Source organism: Sylvia atricapilla, chromosome 10 (assembly GCF_009819655.1).
Source record: "Sylvia atricapilla isolate bSylAtr1 chromosome 10, bSylAtr1.pri, whole genome shotgun sequence".
NCBI classification, from domain to species: domain Eukaryota; kingdom Metazoa; phylum Chordata; class Aves; order Passeriformes; family Sylviidae; genus Sylvia; species Sylvia atricapilla.
The window spans coordinates 19,501,101-19,514,196 of NC_089149.1; the positions used below are offsets into that span (position 1 = coordinate 19,501,101).

Here is a 13,096-nt window from a genome sequence, read left to right on the forward strand (position 1 = left end):
GTTCCCATCTCTTCTGGGGGCTCCCTTGGCCTGGGGGGGTCAGGCCTGTGTCTGCCTCTCTCCCGCTGCGGTCAGATCTGCTGAGGCCGGCGCACCGTCCCCTTTGTCCCTGCCTAAGGGGCCCGTCTCTTTCCCTCCCTGACCCCTGCACACGTGTTCCTTGCTCTCTCTTCTGTGACGCTGCTCTTGCTCCTTCCCATTAAAGCCTTTGTGCAGCAATGTTTGTGAGCTGTGGTCCTTCGTTCTCCTCGTCCATCAGCTGCCCCCTGCTCTGGCAGGGTGAGCACTGGCTGCTCCTCTGAGCTTACCCGCAGCTCCACCAAGAACTCTCAGCAATTACACCAGAGCACCAAAGCCCCAGTCTCTGAGCTTGAGTCTGGAACCTGGAGATCACGGCCCTGCAGGACCCTGTACCACTTTCTTCCTTATTGAAGTTAATAGGGATATTTTGAATAACTTTACAATCTTGTCAAAGGTTCTTTACAAAGGCATAGCAAAATCAATCTTCTCTCTTCTCTTGCTGATGTTGGGATTTGCCAGTGGGATGGGGACAGGATTGTGAGCGGGAAAGGAGAAAAGCACTTCTTCTTTTCATGGCTGGAGACATAGGCAGTGTGGCTTCAACAAAATTTGATGGCAAAATTCAAAAATTAAAAGGATGCCAAAGGGTTTAGCAGCACTTGATCCACACTCACAGCCAGAACTTAATTACAAATTCATAGTAACAACGTTCATACCATTATCAATTCCATCACTCTCCGTCTCTGTCTCACACACACACTTTCTGTATTTAGGTGTGTAAATGTACCTACTGAAAATGCCCCTGGAGCTCAGTGAAATACTCACATCAGGTCCCTTTGCATTTCTCAACCAAGCGTGGGCTCTGCTGCAAGGCGTGTGGGGGGAATGTGTGTGTGGATCAAACCAGGCCTCATCACCACTGATGGTCTTTTGAGTAGCCCAACTTCACACTTCTCAATATGCAAGAGATGTTTCACCCAGAAAGAGATGCTGGCAGAGGCTGCTGTGGTCCAGGAGGCCTCCAGGAGCCTCCCTCAGGACACAGCTGTTTATGGGCTCACAAGAGGATTTGCTTTTGTCATCACAGATGGAACCTTCTGTTCCATCTGTGTCATAATCCCTGGTGGTAACTCCTGGAAACAATTCCCAAGACACTCGGACAGTGTTTCCAAAAGTGCAGCTACAGTGGTGGTCTTCCATTTGGGCTACCATTCCTGGAGAGAGTGCTCCAAGGCTGTCCTGGGATGACTGGTTATCCTTTGCTCCCCACCGTGGCTCAGGCTGCTCAGGGGAGGCTGATGCTGCTCTTATGGTCAGGGCTGTTCCCAGCTGTGTCATGCAACAGCCCCTGCTGTGCTGAGGGGCCTTTCAGTGCCCAGCTGGTTTGCTTGAGGGGATGCTTCCTCTTGCAGCTGCTTCTGTCAAGGCTTGTCAGAGGGAGGAGCAGATGAGAGGGTGAATGAGCACAGCCACAGGGCAGGGTGTCCCAGATGCCTGGCTCAGGCCAAGGAGCACAGAGCTGCAGCAGGAGCCTCTGGGGCTGTGCCCCTCAGGCCTCTGGAACGTGGCCCCAGGGGCCCATCTGCCTCCTCCAGGGTCCCAGCTACAAATGTGGGGTGGAGCTGTGCTGGTGAAATCCTCCCCCTCACCTTTTTCTGGTTGCACTGAGATCTGAGAAATGCCGGTTGGGCCTTAGGCTTGGAAAGAGCACCTGGTCTCAGCTCTTCCTGAGCTCACCAGAAACACTGTCTCTTCCCAAGAACTGCTGTCTAACAGGCTCCTGTTTTCCTTATGATCAGTCTTGGAAAATAGTTCTGTTGCCTGAACGCCGTAACATTCCTGTTCTCACACTTCCAGAGAAAGTGCCAACACAAACTGTGGCCAGGGTGAAACGTGGTTACGACTGAAGGCCACTCTCCTGCAACCCTATAGACAGTGGTCCAAAAGGAGACCATTTGAGCTCTCCTGCACCGCAGCAGGCTGTGGCCAGCCATGTCCCTCTGAGTGGGATGACTCTCAGAGCCAGTGAACCCTCAGGGTCGCTGTACTCGGAGGATTGCTGAACAACAACGAGTCCCAAGCTGACACCCTCACTCCTTGAGTCCTGGAGTTTTGCCCATCAGGAGATGCCAAGGCATCCAAAGTGAGTGTTTCACTGACCACTGAGGGAAAGTTTTCTCAGGTACTCTGCTTGCACTGACTCCTCAGGCCTGCATGCATGCACGTGTGCTTATAGTCTAGCAAATGTGGGAGAAATACTCCTTTCTTAGATGTTTAAATACCTGGGCTATCTAAGTAAGTTAGGCCTGTAAGTAAGGTTAAGTTACAGTTACAGACTCACCTAAATGCTGCTAAGTGATGTTCTTCTTCTGAGTTGCTAAGTATAACTTTGAAGTTATAGTCAGATTAAATGCAATTAAGAGCTTTTCCTCCGTCAAATTTTAAGGCTAAAATATTAATGAAGTGTATAACTAAGGTGTAAGTGAAGTCAAAATACTGTTAAGTTTGAGTGCTGTCAAGCTTTTAGGCCGTGTTTCCACATACGCTTGCCCTCACTGTCTTTGATCACACACACACACACACACACTCTCATCCCAGCCCCTTGATAGTTCTCGGTTAATTTGATTGCTTGGATTTTGTTTGGTTTTGTTGTTGGTTGTTTTTCCTTGTTGTGCCTCAACTGTCCTGTAAGTAGTAAAATGCATCCGGCCAAGGAAGTTTGTTGTGCTTTCCTTGAATAGTAAATCTGGCTTTTGCTGATGCCTTGCCAGTGATTCCTGGAGCAATCTCCAAGAGTGGTTTGTAACAGGAGGCTCAGGCTGGAGTGCCCGGGCGTCGGTGTGGTGGCCCAGGGTTTGTGATGAGCAGGGCAGGAAGGGCTGAAGCAGGTAGTTGTGGCCGAGTGGTGAAGGCGATGGACTAGAAATCCATTGGGGTTTCCCCGCGCAGGTTCGAATCCTGCCAACTACGGGGCACACGCCCCTTTTGGGCTCTGGCTGCAAGGGAGGAGCTGCTGCAGCCTTGCCTGGCTCCTGAGGGCCCTTCTTCAGGGCAAGCAGAAGCCTGATGAGGGGCACAGGTAAGGGCAGGCGACAGAAGCCCATTGCTGCTGCCAGCTCCGTGCCCTGCAGCCAAGACACTCGCTCTGGGGGAAGCCCTGCAAGGGAAAAGAAGCTCAGAGACCTTGTCAGCATCAATGAGGAAGGAAAGGGAAAATGCAGAGCAGCACCTGGAGCTGCTGAGCATTTCATCACCCTGCACTAGCACCCGGGGAGGAGGGGAAAGAAAGGAAAGGAGCTGCAGCTTGACAACCTGCTTGGCACAGAGTGCCTAGAGCTCTCAGCTTTTACTGCCCGGTGACCATGAGCAGCACTGAGCTGAGACAGCAGAATCTGCACGGCTAAAAGAGGAGAATTCCTGCTGTTGGCAATTCCAAGCAAAGACAAGCCGTGTCCCTCCTTGGGCAGCAAAGAACTGAACTGTCGGGCAGGTGCGGTCGTGCAGCGTGCTGGGAGCGGATCTGGATTTGTGGGCTGGGCTGCAGGCGTCGGGATGTGGCTGGATTTCAGGTGCCCTCGTGTAGGAAGGCCCAAGGCTGCAGGCTGCCTCCGGGGATGCCTTGGGCACGTGCAGCGGTGGCGGCGTGGGTGGTCACAGGGCAAGTGTCTGTGCAGGGCTTTGTTTGGGAGGTGTGGGAGACGGGCAAGGGCAGGCCCTGGAGGTGTGGAGCGGCCGGCCAAGGAAGATGAATTATTCCGGGAGTGTATTTGCTGGGGCAGAGAGGCAGGGAGGCAGGGAGGGCCAGCATTGGCCGGCAGCACGAGGCCGCAGTGAGGGCAGTGGCAGGCAGGCCTCAGGAGGAGCAGAGTGGCGCAGCGGGAGCGTGCTGGGCCCATAACCCAGAGGTCGATGGATCGAAACCATCCTCTGCTAAGGCACTTTTTTCACCGCCGCTGCACCGCTGCTGGGGCACCTGACACAAGCCACACACGGCTGTCAGGTGGCAGTGCGGGAGGCGGTGCCCGTGGGCACTGGAGGAGCAGGAGGCAGCACAGGCTGTGGCTGGCAGGAGCAGGGAGCAGCAGAGCTGCTTTCCAAGCAGGTGAGCAGGGCTCGGTCATTCCTGGCCAAGGCAGACCAGGCTTTTCTTCAGCCTGGCTCCACATGGCCTGGCCTCTCCTGGTCCCGAGCAGCAGAGTTTCATTAATCCCTCAGCACACTCTTCTCCCACAGATGATCGGCTGAGCCACTGCTCCTGCTCCCACAGCCGTGCCTCCTGCCCAGGACTCTGGGCACCTCCCAGCCCAGAAGGCACAGACTGGCTTTGAGCCTGGTGGGCCCTGGCACAAGCAGACTGCAGGAGCTGGTGTGTCACCTGTCCTTTCTCCTTGCCTCTGCCGCCCCTTTCCTGCGGTGCCCAAAGGGTCTTTCTTCAGCTCTTGTAGAGATGGGGCAATGTTTCCCTCTCCTTAGTCCTGACGGAGCTGGAGGGGCTTGGGCTGGAGAAGACAAGGCACGGGGGCCTCTGCTGTGTGCTGGTGACTTCCCAAGGCCTGCTGTGAGTCAGAAAGAGCTTGTTACCGTCTGGGAAAGACAAGATTCTGGGAATTTGGAGCGTGGCACTTGTAAGAGAGGCCATGGCAGGCTTGCAGAAGGAGCTGTGTGGCTGCCCTGAAGGGAGGTGTGCATAGAGAGTGCCTGGGGGCCGTGCAGGAATGCTGCACTTGGTGATAGGTGTCCGAGGCGATGGAGAGACAGGCAGCCTCAGCCAGGGGCATAAGGCTGAGCGAGGCTTGGCTGAGTGAGGGGCCAGAGGTGACATGAGTAGAAGGTCCCATGGTGTAATGGTGAGCACTCTGGACTCTGAATCCAGTGATCTGAGTTCAAATCTCAGTGGGACCTCAGCCTTTTTGTCCCCTCAGGCCTTCCCTCAGCATGCTCACACCCTCACAGCTCTGCTCTGCTGCTGGGTCACTTGTGGACTGTTCTCTGATGAATCACACACAGCTGAGCTGGAGACCACCCACTCCAAATGGGGCAGGCACAGGAGGCTGCTCTGGGGCTCTTGGCTCCTGTGTCAGATGCAAAAAAGGAGGCTGGGAACACACTCTGGGAAGCTCTTTCCAGGTTGGGCCTTTCCCACAGTGACAGCAGCTTACTCTGTGTGGCATCACTTGTATGCCCTGTCCACTGCTCCTTCCTTGCTCCTTTCATCTGCGGCTTCTTTTCCTCTCTTCCCTGCCAATTTCTTTCCATTGCTCTGCAATCGATCCAAGGACATCTACCAACACTGGGCAGCTCCCCACCGTTGGGGTTCCATGTGTTGCCATGAGAGGGGGAAGGATCTTCCCTGCAGAGCAGGTGGCAGCTGATGGACGAGGAGAACGAAGGACCACAGCTCACAAACATTGCTGCACAAAGGCTTTAATGGGAAGGAGCAAGAGCAGCGTCACAGAAGAGAGAGCAAGGAACACGTGTGCAGGGGTCAGGGAGGGAAAGAGACGGGCCCCTTAGGCAGGGACAAAGGGGACGGTGCGCCGGCCTCAGCAGATCTGACCGCAGCGGGAGAGAGGCAGACACAGGCCTGACCCCCCCAGGCCAAGGGAGCCCCCAGAAGAGATGGGAACCCCCGAGGTGCTGAGGGAGCTGCCCACAGCAGCTGACAGAGAGGATCCCACGGCTGTGCTCTGAGGGAAGGAGGTGAGGATGGGGCCCGGCAGGGTCACCACCACCGGCGAAGGCTCGATGTACACCGTGGAGTCAGCGCAGCGGGCCAGGCAGGGCTCACTGCAGCTGCTGGCAAGGGGCGTTGGGCCACAGGGGCCGCAGGGCCGTGGGGGACAGGGTCTGCAGCAAGACATCTCTCGGAGCAGGAGGCAAAGCTGCAACACACAGCACGCACCAACAACCTGCCTCAGCATCACTCTGTCAGTCTCTCTGGCCCCCAGCTCTCTCCAGGGACACATTTGCTCTTCAAAACACACTCGGTGCCCACAGCTCCCACCACCCTCCTGGAGCCCTGCCAGTGGAATGGCACGGGAAGCCGCCCCACTGCAGGAACAGGAGGCAGCACAGTGGCTTTAAGGCCCCTGTGGAAAGGCTGCTCACAGCCCATCTGCACAGCAGACACGGCTGCCTTAGAGATGTCCGGGCATGCACTGGGACATTCTGTTCCCCCACGGCAGGGGCAAACCCTGCTGGGCACTCATCCCCCTGAGGCTGAGCCCCACGGATCCCCTCCTGCTGGAACAAAGCCCCCTCTTGCCAGCTGTCCCCAGTCACCAGCGTGGAGAAGGCTGACGGCCCTTCAGCAGTTCTGTGTCAGGGCCAAGCGGAGGCAGCCCAAGGGTCAGCCTGGGCAGCCTCCATGCCAGCAGTTCAGCCCACAGGGAGGGATGGAGCGGGCTCAGGCTTACCTCGTTCCTTGAGGAGAGGGAGGCCGGAGACCAGGATGCAGAGCCTGGAGCAGAGCAGCCTTTTATGCCGTGTCCCAGAGCCCTGTGGGGCCACAAACATTCCTTGTTCGTGAAACATCCAAACTCCTGGGAGTGGCCATTTGTGAGGCCTTGCTGCTGATGTGGTCCCTGCCTCTTCATCTCAAATGTTATTCTCCCACTTGGTACAACTCAGAGTCGTGCCATCAGTCTTAGAATCACTTGGGGAGTGGAATGGACCTAAAATCATCTAGCTCGATACCCAGAAATTGCTTCTACAATCTTTTCTGGACAACCTGTTCCATTGTCTCACCCCTCTCAGAGGAAAGCTTCCTTCCCCATATCTAATCAAAATACAGCTGATTTCATTTTTGAGTAAGTAGCCTTTGCCCCATCCTACCACCCTAAGCATTATCCTCCTCTTTCTTAAATGAATGTCACCTGGTACCTCCTCTCCTCTCCTCTCCTCTCCTCTCCTCTCCTCTCCTCTCCTCTCTCCTCTCCTCTCCTCTCCTCTCCTCCTCCGCTCCTCTCCGCTCCTCTCCTCTCCTCCCTCTCCTCCCCTCCCTCCCCTCCCCCCCCTCTCCTCCCCCTCCCCTCCTCCTCCCTCTCCTCCCCTCTCCTCCCTCTCTGCCTCCTCCCCTCCCCTCCCCTCCCCTCTCCTCCCTCTCCTCCCCTCCCTCCCCTCCCCCCCCTCCCCTCCCCTCCCCTTCCCCTCCCCCCTCCCCCTCCCCTCCCCTCCCTCCCCTCTCCCTCCCCTCCCCTCCCCTCCCCTCCTGTCGTCACAGGGAAAGGGCTCCAGGTGCCTGATGTCCTGTGTGCCTCCTCTGGACTCAGTGCAGCAGGTCCCTGTGTTTCTCTAGGCTGTGGCTCACAGCTGGATGCAGTACCCCGCCTTGGTGTCATGAGACCAAGCAGAGCAGGACAATCCCCTCCCTTGCCTGCTGCCACACGGCTCTGGATGCAGCCCGGAATACTATTGGATTTTTGCACGGGGCTGCTAGCAGCAGTGCAGTTCCTGTTCATATTTCAGCCACCAGAATCTGCAAATCCCCTCCACAGGGGCCGCTCCCAACCCACTCATGGCCCAGCCTGTGTCCATGTTTGGATTTCCTGACCTTGGCACTTCACCTCTTGACGTCATGAGTTTGCACAGAGCCCACCTCTCCAGGTCCCTCAGGATGGCATCCCTTCTTCTAGAGCATCAAGCCCATCACTCAGCTCAGTGCCATCCACAAACCTGCTGAGGATGCACTCAATCGCTCCCCCCATGTCTCCCAACTTGGTGTTAAATATTCCTGGTCTCATTACCAAACCCTGAGAAACCACACTCGTCCCTGCTTGGACACCACTTGAGTTGGACATCGAGCTCTTGACCACAAGTCCTTGAGTGCTGCCATCCATCCAATTCCATATGCAGCGAGTGGCCAGCCCCCCTGAAATCCACGTCACTCCTGTTGAGAGAGAAAGATGCAAAGAGCAGGCCCAGCAGTGCCTCTCCTCTGGTCAGGCTCTCCACTTCCCCCTGTAGTGGGAAGTGCTCCTCAACACACTCCAGGAGTCCCCAGGACTGCTGGCACTGCCCCGTGCCACTTTGCCAGCAGATGACTGAGTGGTTTAAGTTCCTGTCAGGAGCAGGCCCAAGTGAGTGGGCCATGTCCCAATGTCCAAACGATCCGTCTGTGTCCCAGAAGCACGCGGCCAATTGGCTCAGAGGTCTGAGGCCGGAGTGGAGGAAGACTGGAGGGGGTTTGTGTCACAAGGATTGCCTTTCCCCACTTTGCCCTCTTCCTGGGGACTGCAGCCATCCATCACGGTGGAAATCTAGCCCTGAGAGACACCTTGAGTGAGCCCTCAAGTGCAGTTGGTGCAGGTGCACCAGCCAGCCCTGAGACACAATTCTCCCCAGGGGAGGTTTTGTCAAAGAGCAGACGGTGGGTAAACTCTGGCCATAGGTCAAGGCTGCACAGTCCTGTGGAGAAGAAGAGATGCACCTCTGCAGGGCCTGTCGGCAAAGCTCAGTGGCAAAGCAGGATGACTGTGGGCTGGAGGGAAGCTCCTCATGGAGAGGAGTGAGGAGCACGAGGGCCTGGCTCCCTGTTACCGCTTATCGTTCCCTGCTGCAGCCTGTGTTTATGCCCAGGAGCCTGGGGAACACAGGCAGATTCCCAGCCAAGAGGAGAAAGCCAAGGACTCAATGAACTGTCTCTCAAAGGACTTCTCTAAGGGATCTCCACAGCCGTGTGTCCCCTGAAAACTAAACAAGGCCCTCATGCAGTTTACAAGCAGAGCTCTGGCCCCAGCTTGGGAATTGGGATCCTCTAGAAAACAAGGAAATCACATGCAGCAAGGTGATCAAAGGCATGCCTACGTCTGTCCCTGAAAGACAAATTGGCCCATTTGCTCCCACACAAATTGACCCACACTGCTGAGGGTGTCCAGCCCAAGGCTGGGATCTGGATGTGGGAGTCACTGTGATGTGGAAGAGTTGGGAAAATTCCATGAGCTTCAGGCAAACTGAATCATCCTGATGTGCAAAGGAGTGCACATGGTGGCCTGGACTCAGGCATTCCAGGGATACCAGAGCACCTCCTGCCTCCTCTTGCCTCCAAAACTTCAGCCTTTGTCTGGGGCATTTCCAGACATTTTAGGAACAGTCCCAAAAGGCACTGCCAGTGCACCAGGCAGAACAAAAGGGCTGCAGCACCTGAACACTGTGGGGAGGCCGAGGCACTGCACTTGTGCAACCTGGTAGGAGATGAGCAGGCGTGGAGGGGGGCCTGGAGCTGCTGTCTCCACCACCCCCTGCAGGTTCTGGAGAGAATGAAGCCAGACTCTCCTGAGAGGTGCACTGTCAAAGGGCAAGAGGCAGCATCACAAATTGCAAGAAAGGAAATCCCAGGGCTCCCTGGGGGAAGACAAGGGACAGGCCTGGAAGAGCTGCACAAGGGATAGCGACCTCTTTCTTCAGCTGTGTCAGGGCTTAGAAGTCAGCAGGACAAGGCCCAGAGCCTGCAGAGGAGCCAGGGTACTTTGATCTGCCCAGAGCAGTTGATAGGAGCACAAGACCTCCAGAGTTCCATCCACGCCTTCTGGGGTTGGTCTGGGCTACTCTGAGTCACTACAGCCCGTGAGCAGCATCCAAAAGAGCATGCCTTGGAGACAGCAAATGCAGGAGATTGCAGAGAAGCAGCAGGTGATCCATGCATGGGGAGAGAAGGTGGGGAAATACCCTCCATGGCAGCAGAACATTGAGGATATGGCCTCTGTTATCCCTTGGGCACCTGAGTCTGTGGCACCCAGTCCACTGAAGTCCACACGGGGTGACTCAGGTTGGCCTGGAGCTCAGGGATTTTCCCAGCTCTTGCACATCACGATGACACCCATGTGCTCTGGGAGACTGATCCAGTGTCCCTTTGAAATGTAGAATGCATGGAATGGGAACCCCATCCCTGACCCAGAAACAAAGAGCCATGGGCTTTGGGCTCCCTGCCCTCAGCCTTTTCCCCCAAGCCACCATCCAGGTCTCTGGGCCCTGGGATGAGCACGCTGAGCAAAACAGGTCAGTGTGGCTGTGGGTCTGTTTCAGGGAAGGACGCGGCATCTCTTTGATCCCCAAAGCAGGCCGTGGTGCTGCTGTGCACTGTAAGCAAGTTCCCCATGGCTGTCACTCAGGCCTGCAGGGGACATCTTTGCAGCTGAACATGCACTTTCCTTGCCACTGAGCTTTGCCACCTCCCTGCACAGTTGGGTCTCTTCCCCACTATGGGGTTGTGCAGGGTTGGCTCTCTGCCTCAACTGCCCACAACAGTCTTCTGGATGTCTGTGATGAGCCACGGAAGAAATGGCTCTCAGGGTTAGCCTGAGTGCCTGCACTGAAAGCTCCTGAGAGCTGACCTGAGGTGGCTCTTCACGGCTGAATTTGACTGTAACTGGAGCCACATTCAACATCAATTCATTTCAACTCACCTTCTCCACTGGCCTGGGACCTCCAAGTCAAGTGGTCTTAGGAAGCTGTGACACCTATGAATCATTCCCAGGTTGGGTGCTGTGGAATTGGTGAAAACCTGCCTGAGATGAAAGAGGCAGGGGACCTCATCAGCAGCAAGGCCTCACAAATGGCCACTCCCAGGAGTTTGGATGTTTCACGAACAAGGAATGTTTGTGGCCCCACAGGGCTCTGGGATACGGCATAAAAGGCTGCTCTGCTCCAGGCTCTGCATCCTGGTCTCCGGCCTCCCTCTCCTCAAGGAACGAGGTAAGCCTGAGCCCGCTCCATCCCTCCCTGTGGGCTGAACTGCTGGCATGGAGGCTGCCCAGGCTGATCCTTGGGCTGCCTCCGCTTGGCCCTGACACAGAAACTGCTGAAGGGCCGTCAGCCTTTCCACGCTGGTGGCTGGGGACAGCTGGCAAGAGGGGGCTTTGTTCCAGCAGGAGGGGATCCGTGGGGCTCAGCCTCAGGGGGATGAGTGTCCAGCAGGGTTTGCCCCTGCCGTGGGGGAACAGAATGTCCCAGTGCATGCCTGGACATCTCTAAGGCAGCCGTGTCTGCTGTGCAGATGGGCTGTGAGCAGCCTTTCCACAGGGGCCTTAAAGCCACTGTGCTGCCTCCTGTTCCTGCAGTGGGGCAGCTTCCCGTGCCGTGCCATTCCACTGGCAGGGCTCCAGGAGGGTGGTGGGAGCTGCAGGCACCGAGTGCGTTTTGAAGAGCAAATGTGTCCCTGGAGAGAGCTGGGGGCCAGAGAGACTGACAAGAGTGATGCTGAGGCAGGTTGTTGGTGCGTGCTGTGTGTTGCAGCTTTGCCTCCTGCTCCGAGAGATGTCTTGCTGCAGACCCTGTCCCCCCACGGCCCTGCGGCCCCTGTGGCCCAACGCCCCTTGCCAGCAGCTGCAGTGAGCCCTGCCTGGCCCGCTGCGCTGACTCCACGGTGTACATCGAGCCTTCGCCGGTGGTGGTGACCCTGCCGGGCCCCATCCTCACCTCCTTCCCTCAGAGCACAGCCGTGGGATCCTCTCTGTCAGCTGCTGTGGGCAGCTCCCTCAGCACCTCGGGGGTTCCCATCTCTTCTGGGGGCTCCCTTGGCCTGGGGGGGTCAGGCCTGTGTCTGCCTCTCTCCCGCTGTGGTCAGATCTGCTGAGGCCGGCGCACCGTCCCCTTTGTCCCTGCCTAAGGGGCCCGTCTCTTTCCCTCCCTGACCCCTGCACACGTGTTCCTTGCTCTCTCTTCTGTGACGCTGCTCTTGCTCCTTCCCATTAAAGCCTTTGTGCAGCAATGTTTGTGAGCTGTGGTCCTTCGTTCTCCTCGTCCATCAGCTGCCACCTGCTCTGGCAGGGTGAGCACTGGCTGCTCCTCTGAGCTTGCACGCAGCTCCACCAAGAACTCCCAGCAATTACACCACAGCACCAAAGCCCCAGTCTCTGACCTTGAGTGTGGAACCTGGAGATCACGGCCCTGCAGGGCCCTGTACCACTTTCTTCCTTATTGAAGTTAATAGGGATATTTTGAATAACTTTACAATCTTGTCAAAGGTTCTTTACAAAGGCATAGCAAAATCAATCTTCTCTCTTCTCTTGCTGATGTTGGATTTGCCAGTGGGATGGGGACAGGATTGTGAGCTGGAAAGGAGGAAAAGCACTTCTTCTTTTCATGGCTGGAGACATAGGCAGTGTGGCTTCAACAAAATTTGATGGCAAAATTCGAAAATGAAAAGGATGCCAAAGGATTTAGCTACACTTGATCCACACTCGCAGCCAGAACTTAAGTACAAATTCATAGTAACAACGTTCATACCATTATCTATTCCATCACTCTCCGTCTCTGTCTCACACACACACTCTCTGTATTTAGGTGTGTAAATGTAGCTATTGAAAATGCCCCTGGAGCTTAGTGAAATACATCAGGTCCCTTTGCATTTCTCAACCAAGCGTGGGCTCTGCTTCAAGGCGTGTGGGGCTAATGTGTGTGTGGATCAAAACAGGCCTCATCACCACTGATGGTCTTTTGAGTAGCCCAGCTTCACACTTCTCAATATGCAAGAGATGTTTCACCCAGAGAGAGATGCTGGCAGAGGCTGCTGTGGTCCAGGAGGCCTCCAGGAGCCTCCCTCAGGACACAGCTGTTTATGGGCTCACAAGAGGATTTGCTTTTTGTCATCACAGATGGAACCTTCTGTTCCATCTGTGTCATAATCCCTGGTGGTAACTCCTGGAAACAATTCCCAAGACACTCGGACAGTGTTTCCAAAAGTGCAGCTACAGTGGTGGTCTTCCATTTGGGCTACCATTCCTGGAGAGAGTGCTCCAAGGGCTGTCCTGGGATGACTGGTTATCCTTTGCTCCTCACCGTGGCTCAGGCTGCTCAGGGGAGGCTGATGCTGCTGTTATGGTCAGGGCTGTTCCCAGCTGTGTCATGCAACAGCCCTGCTGTGCTGAGGGGCCTTTCAGTGCCAGCTGGTTTGCTTGAGGGGATGCTTCCTCTTGCAGCTGCTTCTGTCAAGGCTTGTCAGAGGGAGGAGCAGATGAGAGGGTGAATGAGCACAGCCACAGGGCAGGGTGTCCAGATGCCTGGCTCAGGCCAAGGAGCACAGAGCTGCAGCAGGAGCCTCTGGGGCTGTGCCCCTCAGGCCTCTGGAACGTGGCCC

General features: G+C 56.1%; 3 non-coding genes across 3 annotated transcripts; all 3 read left to right on the plus strand.

The window, feature by feature from the left end:
• The first annotated feature begins 2,909 nt into the window (after nucleotides 1–2,909).
• Nucleotides 2,910–2,991, plus strand: TRNAS-AGA (transfer RNA serine (anticodon AGA)). The gene has a single exon. It is a non-coding gene; the product is annotated as a tRNA-Ser (tRNA).
• An 891-nt stretch (nucleotides 2,992–3,882) lies between these two features.
• TRNAM-CAU (transfer RNA methionine (anticodon CAU)) lies at nucleotides 3,883–3,954 on the plus strand. The gene has a single exon. It is a non-coding gene; the product is annotated as a tRNA-Met (tRNA).
• Nucleotides 3,955–4,851: 897 nt separating this feature from the next.
• TRNAQ-CUG (transfer RNA glutamine (anticodon CUG)) lies at nucleotides 4,852–4,923 on the plus strand. Its single transcript has one exon. It is a non-coding gene; the product is annotated as a tRNA-Gln (tRNA).
• Nucleotides 4,924–13,096: the final 8,173 nt, after the last annotated feature.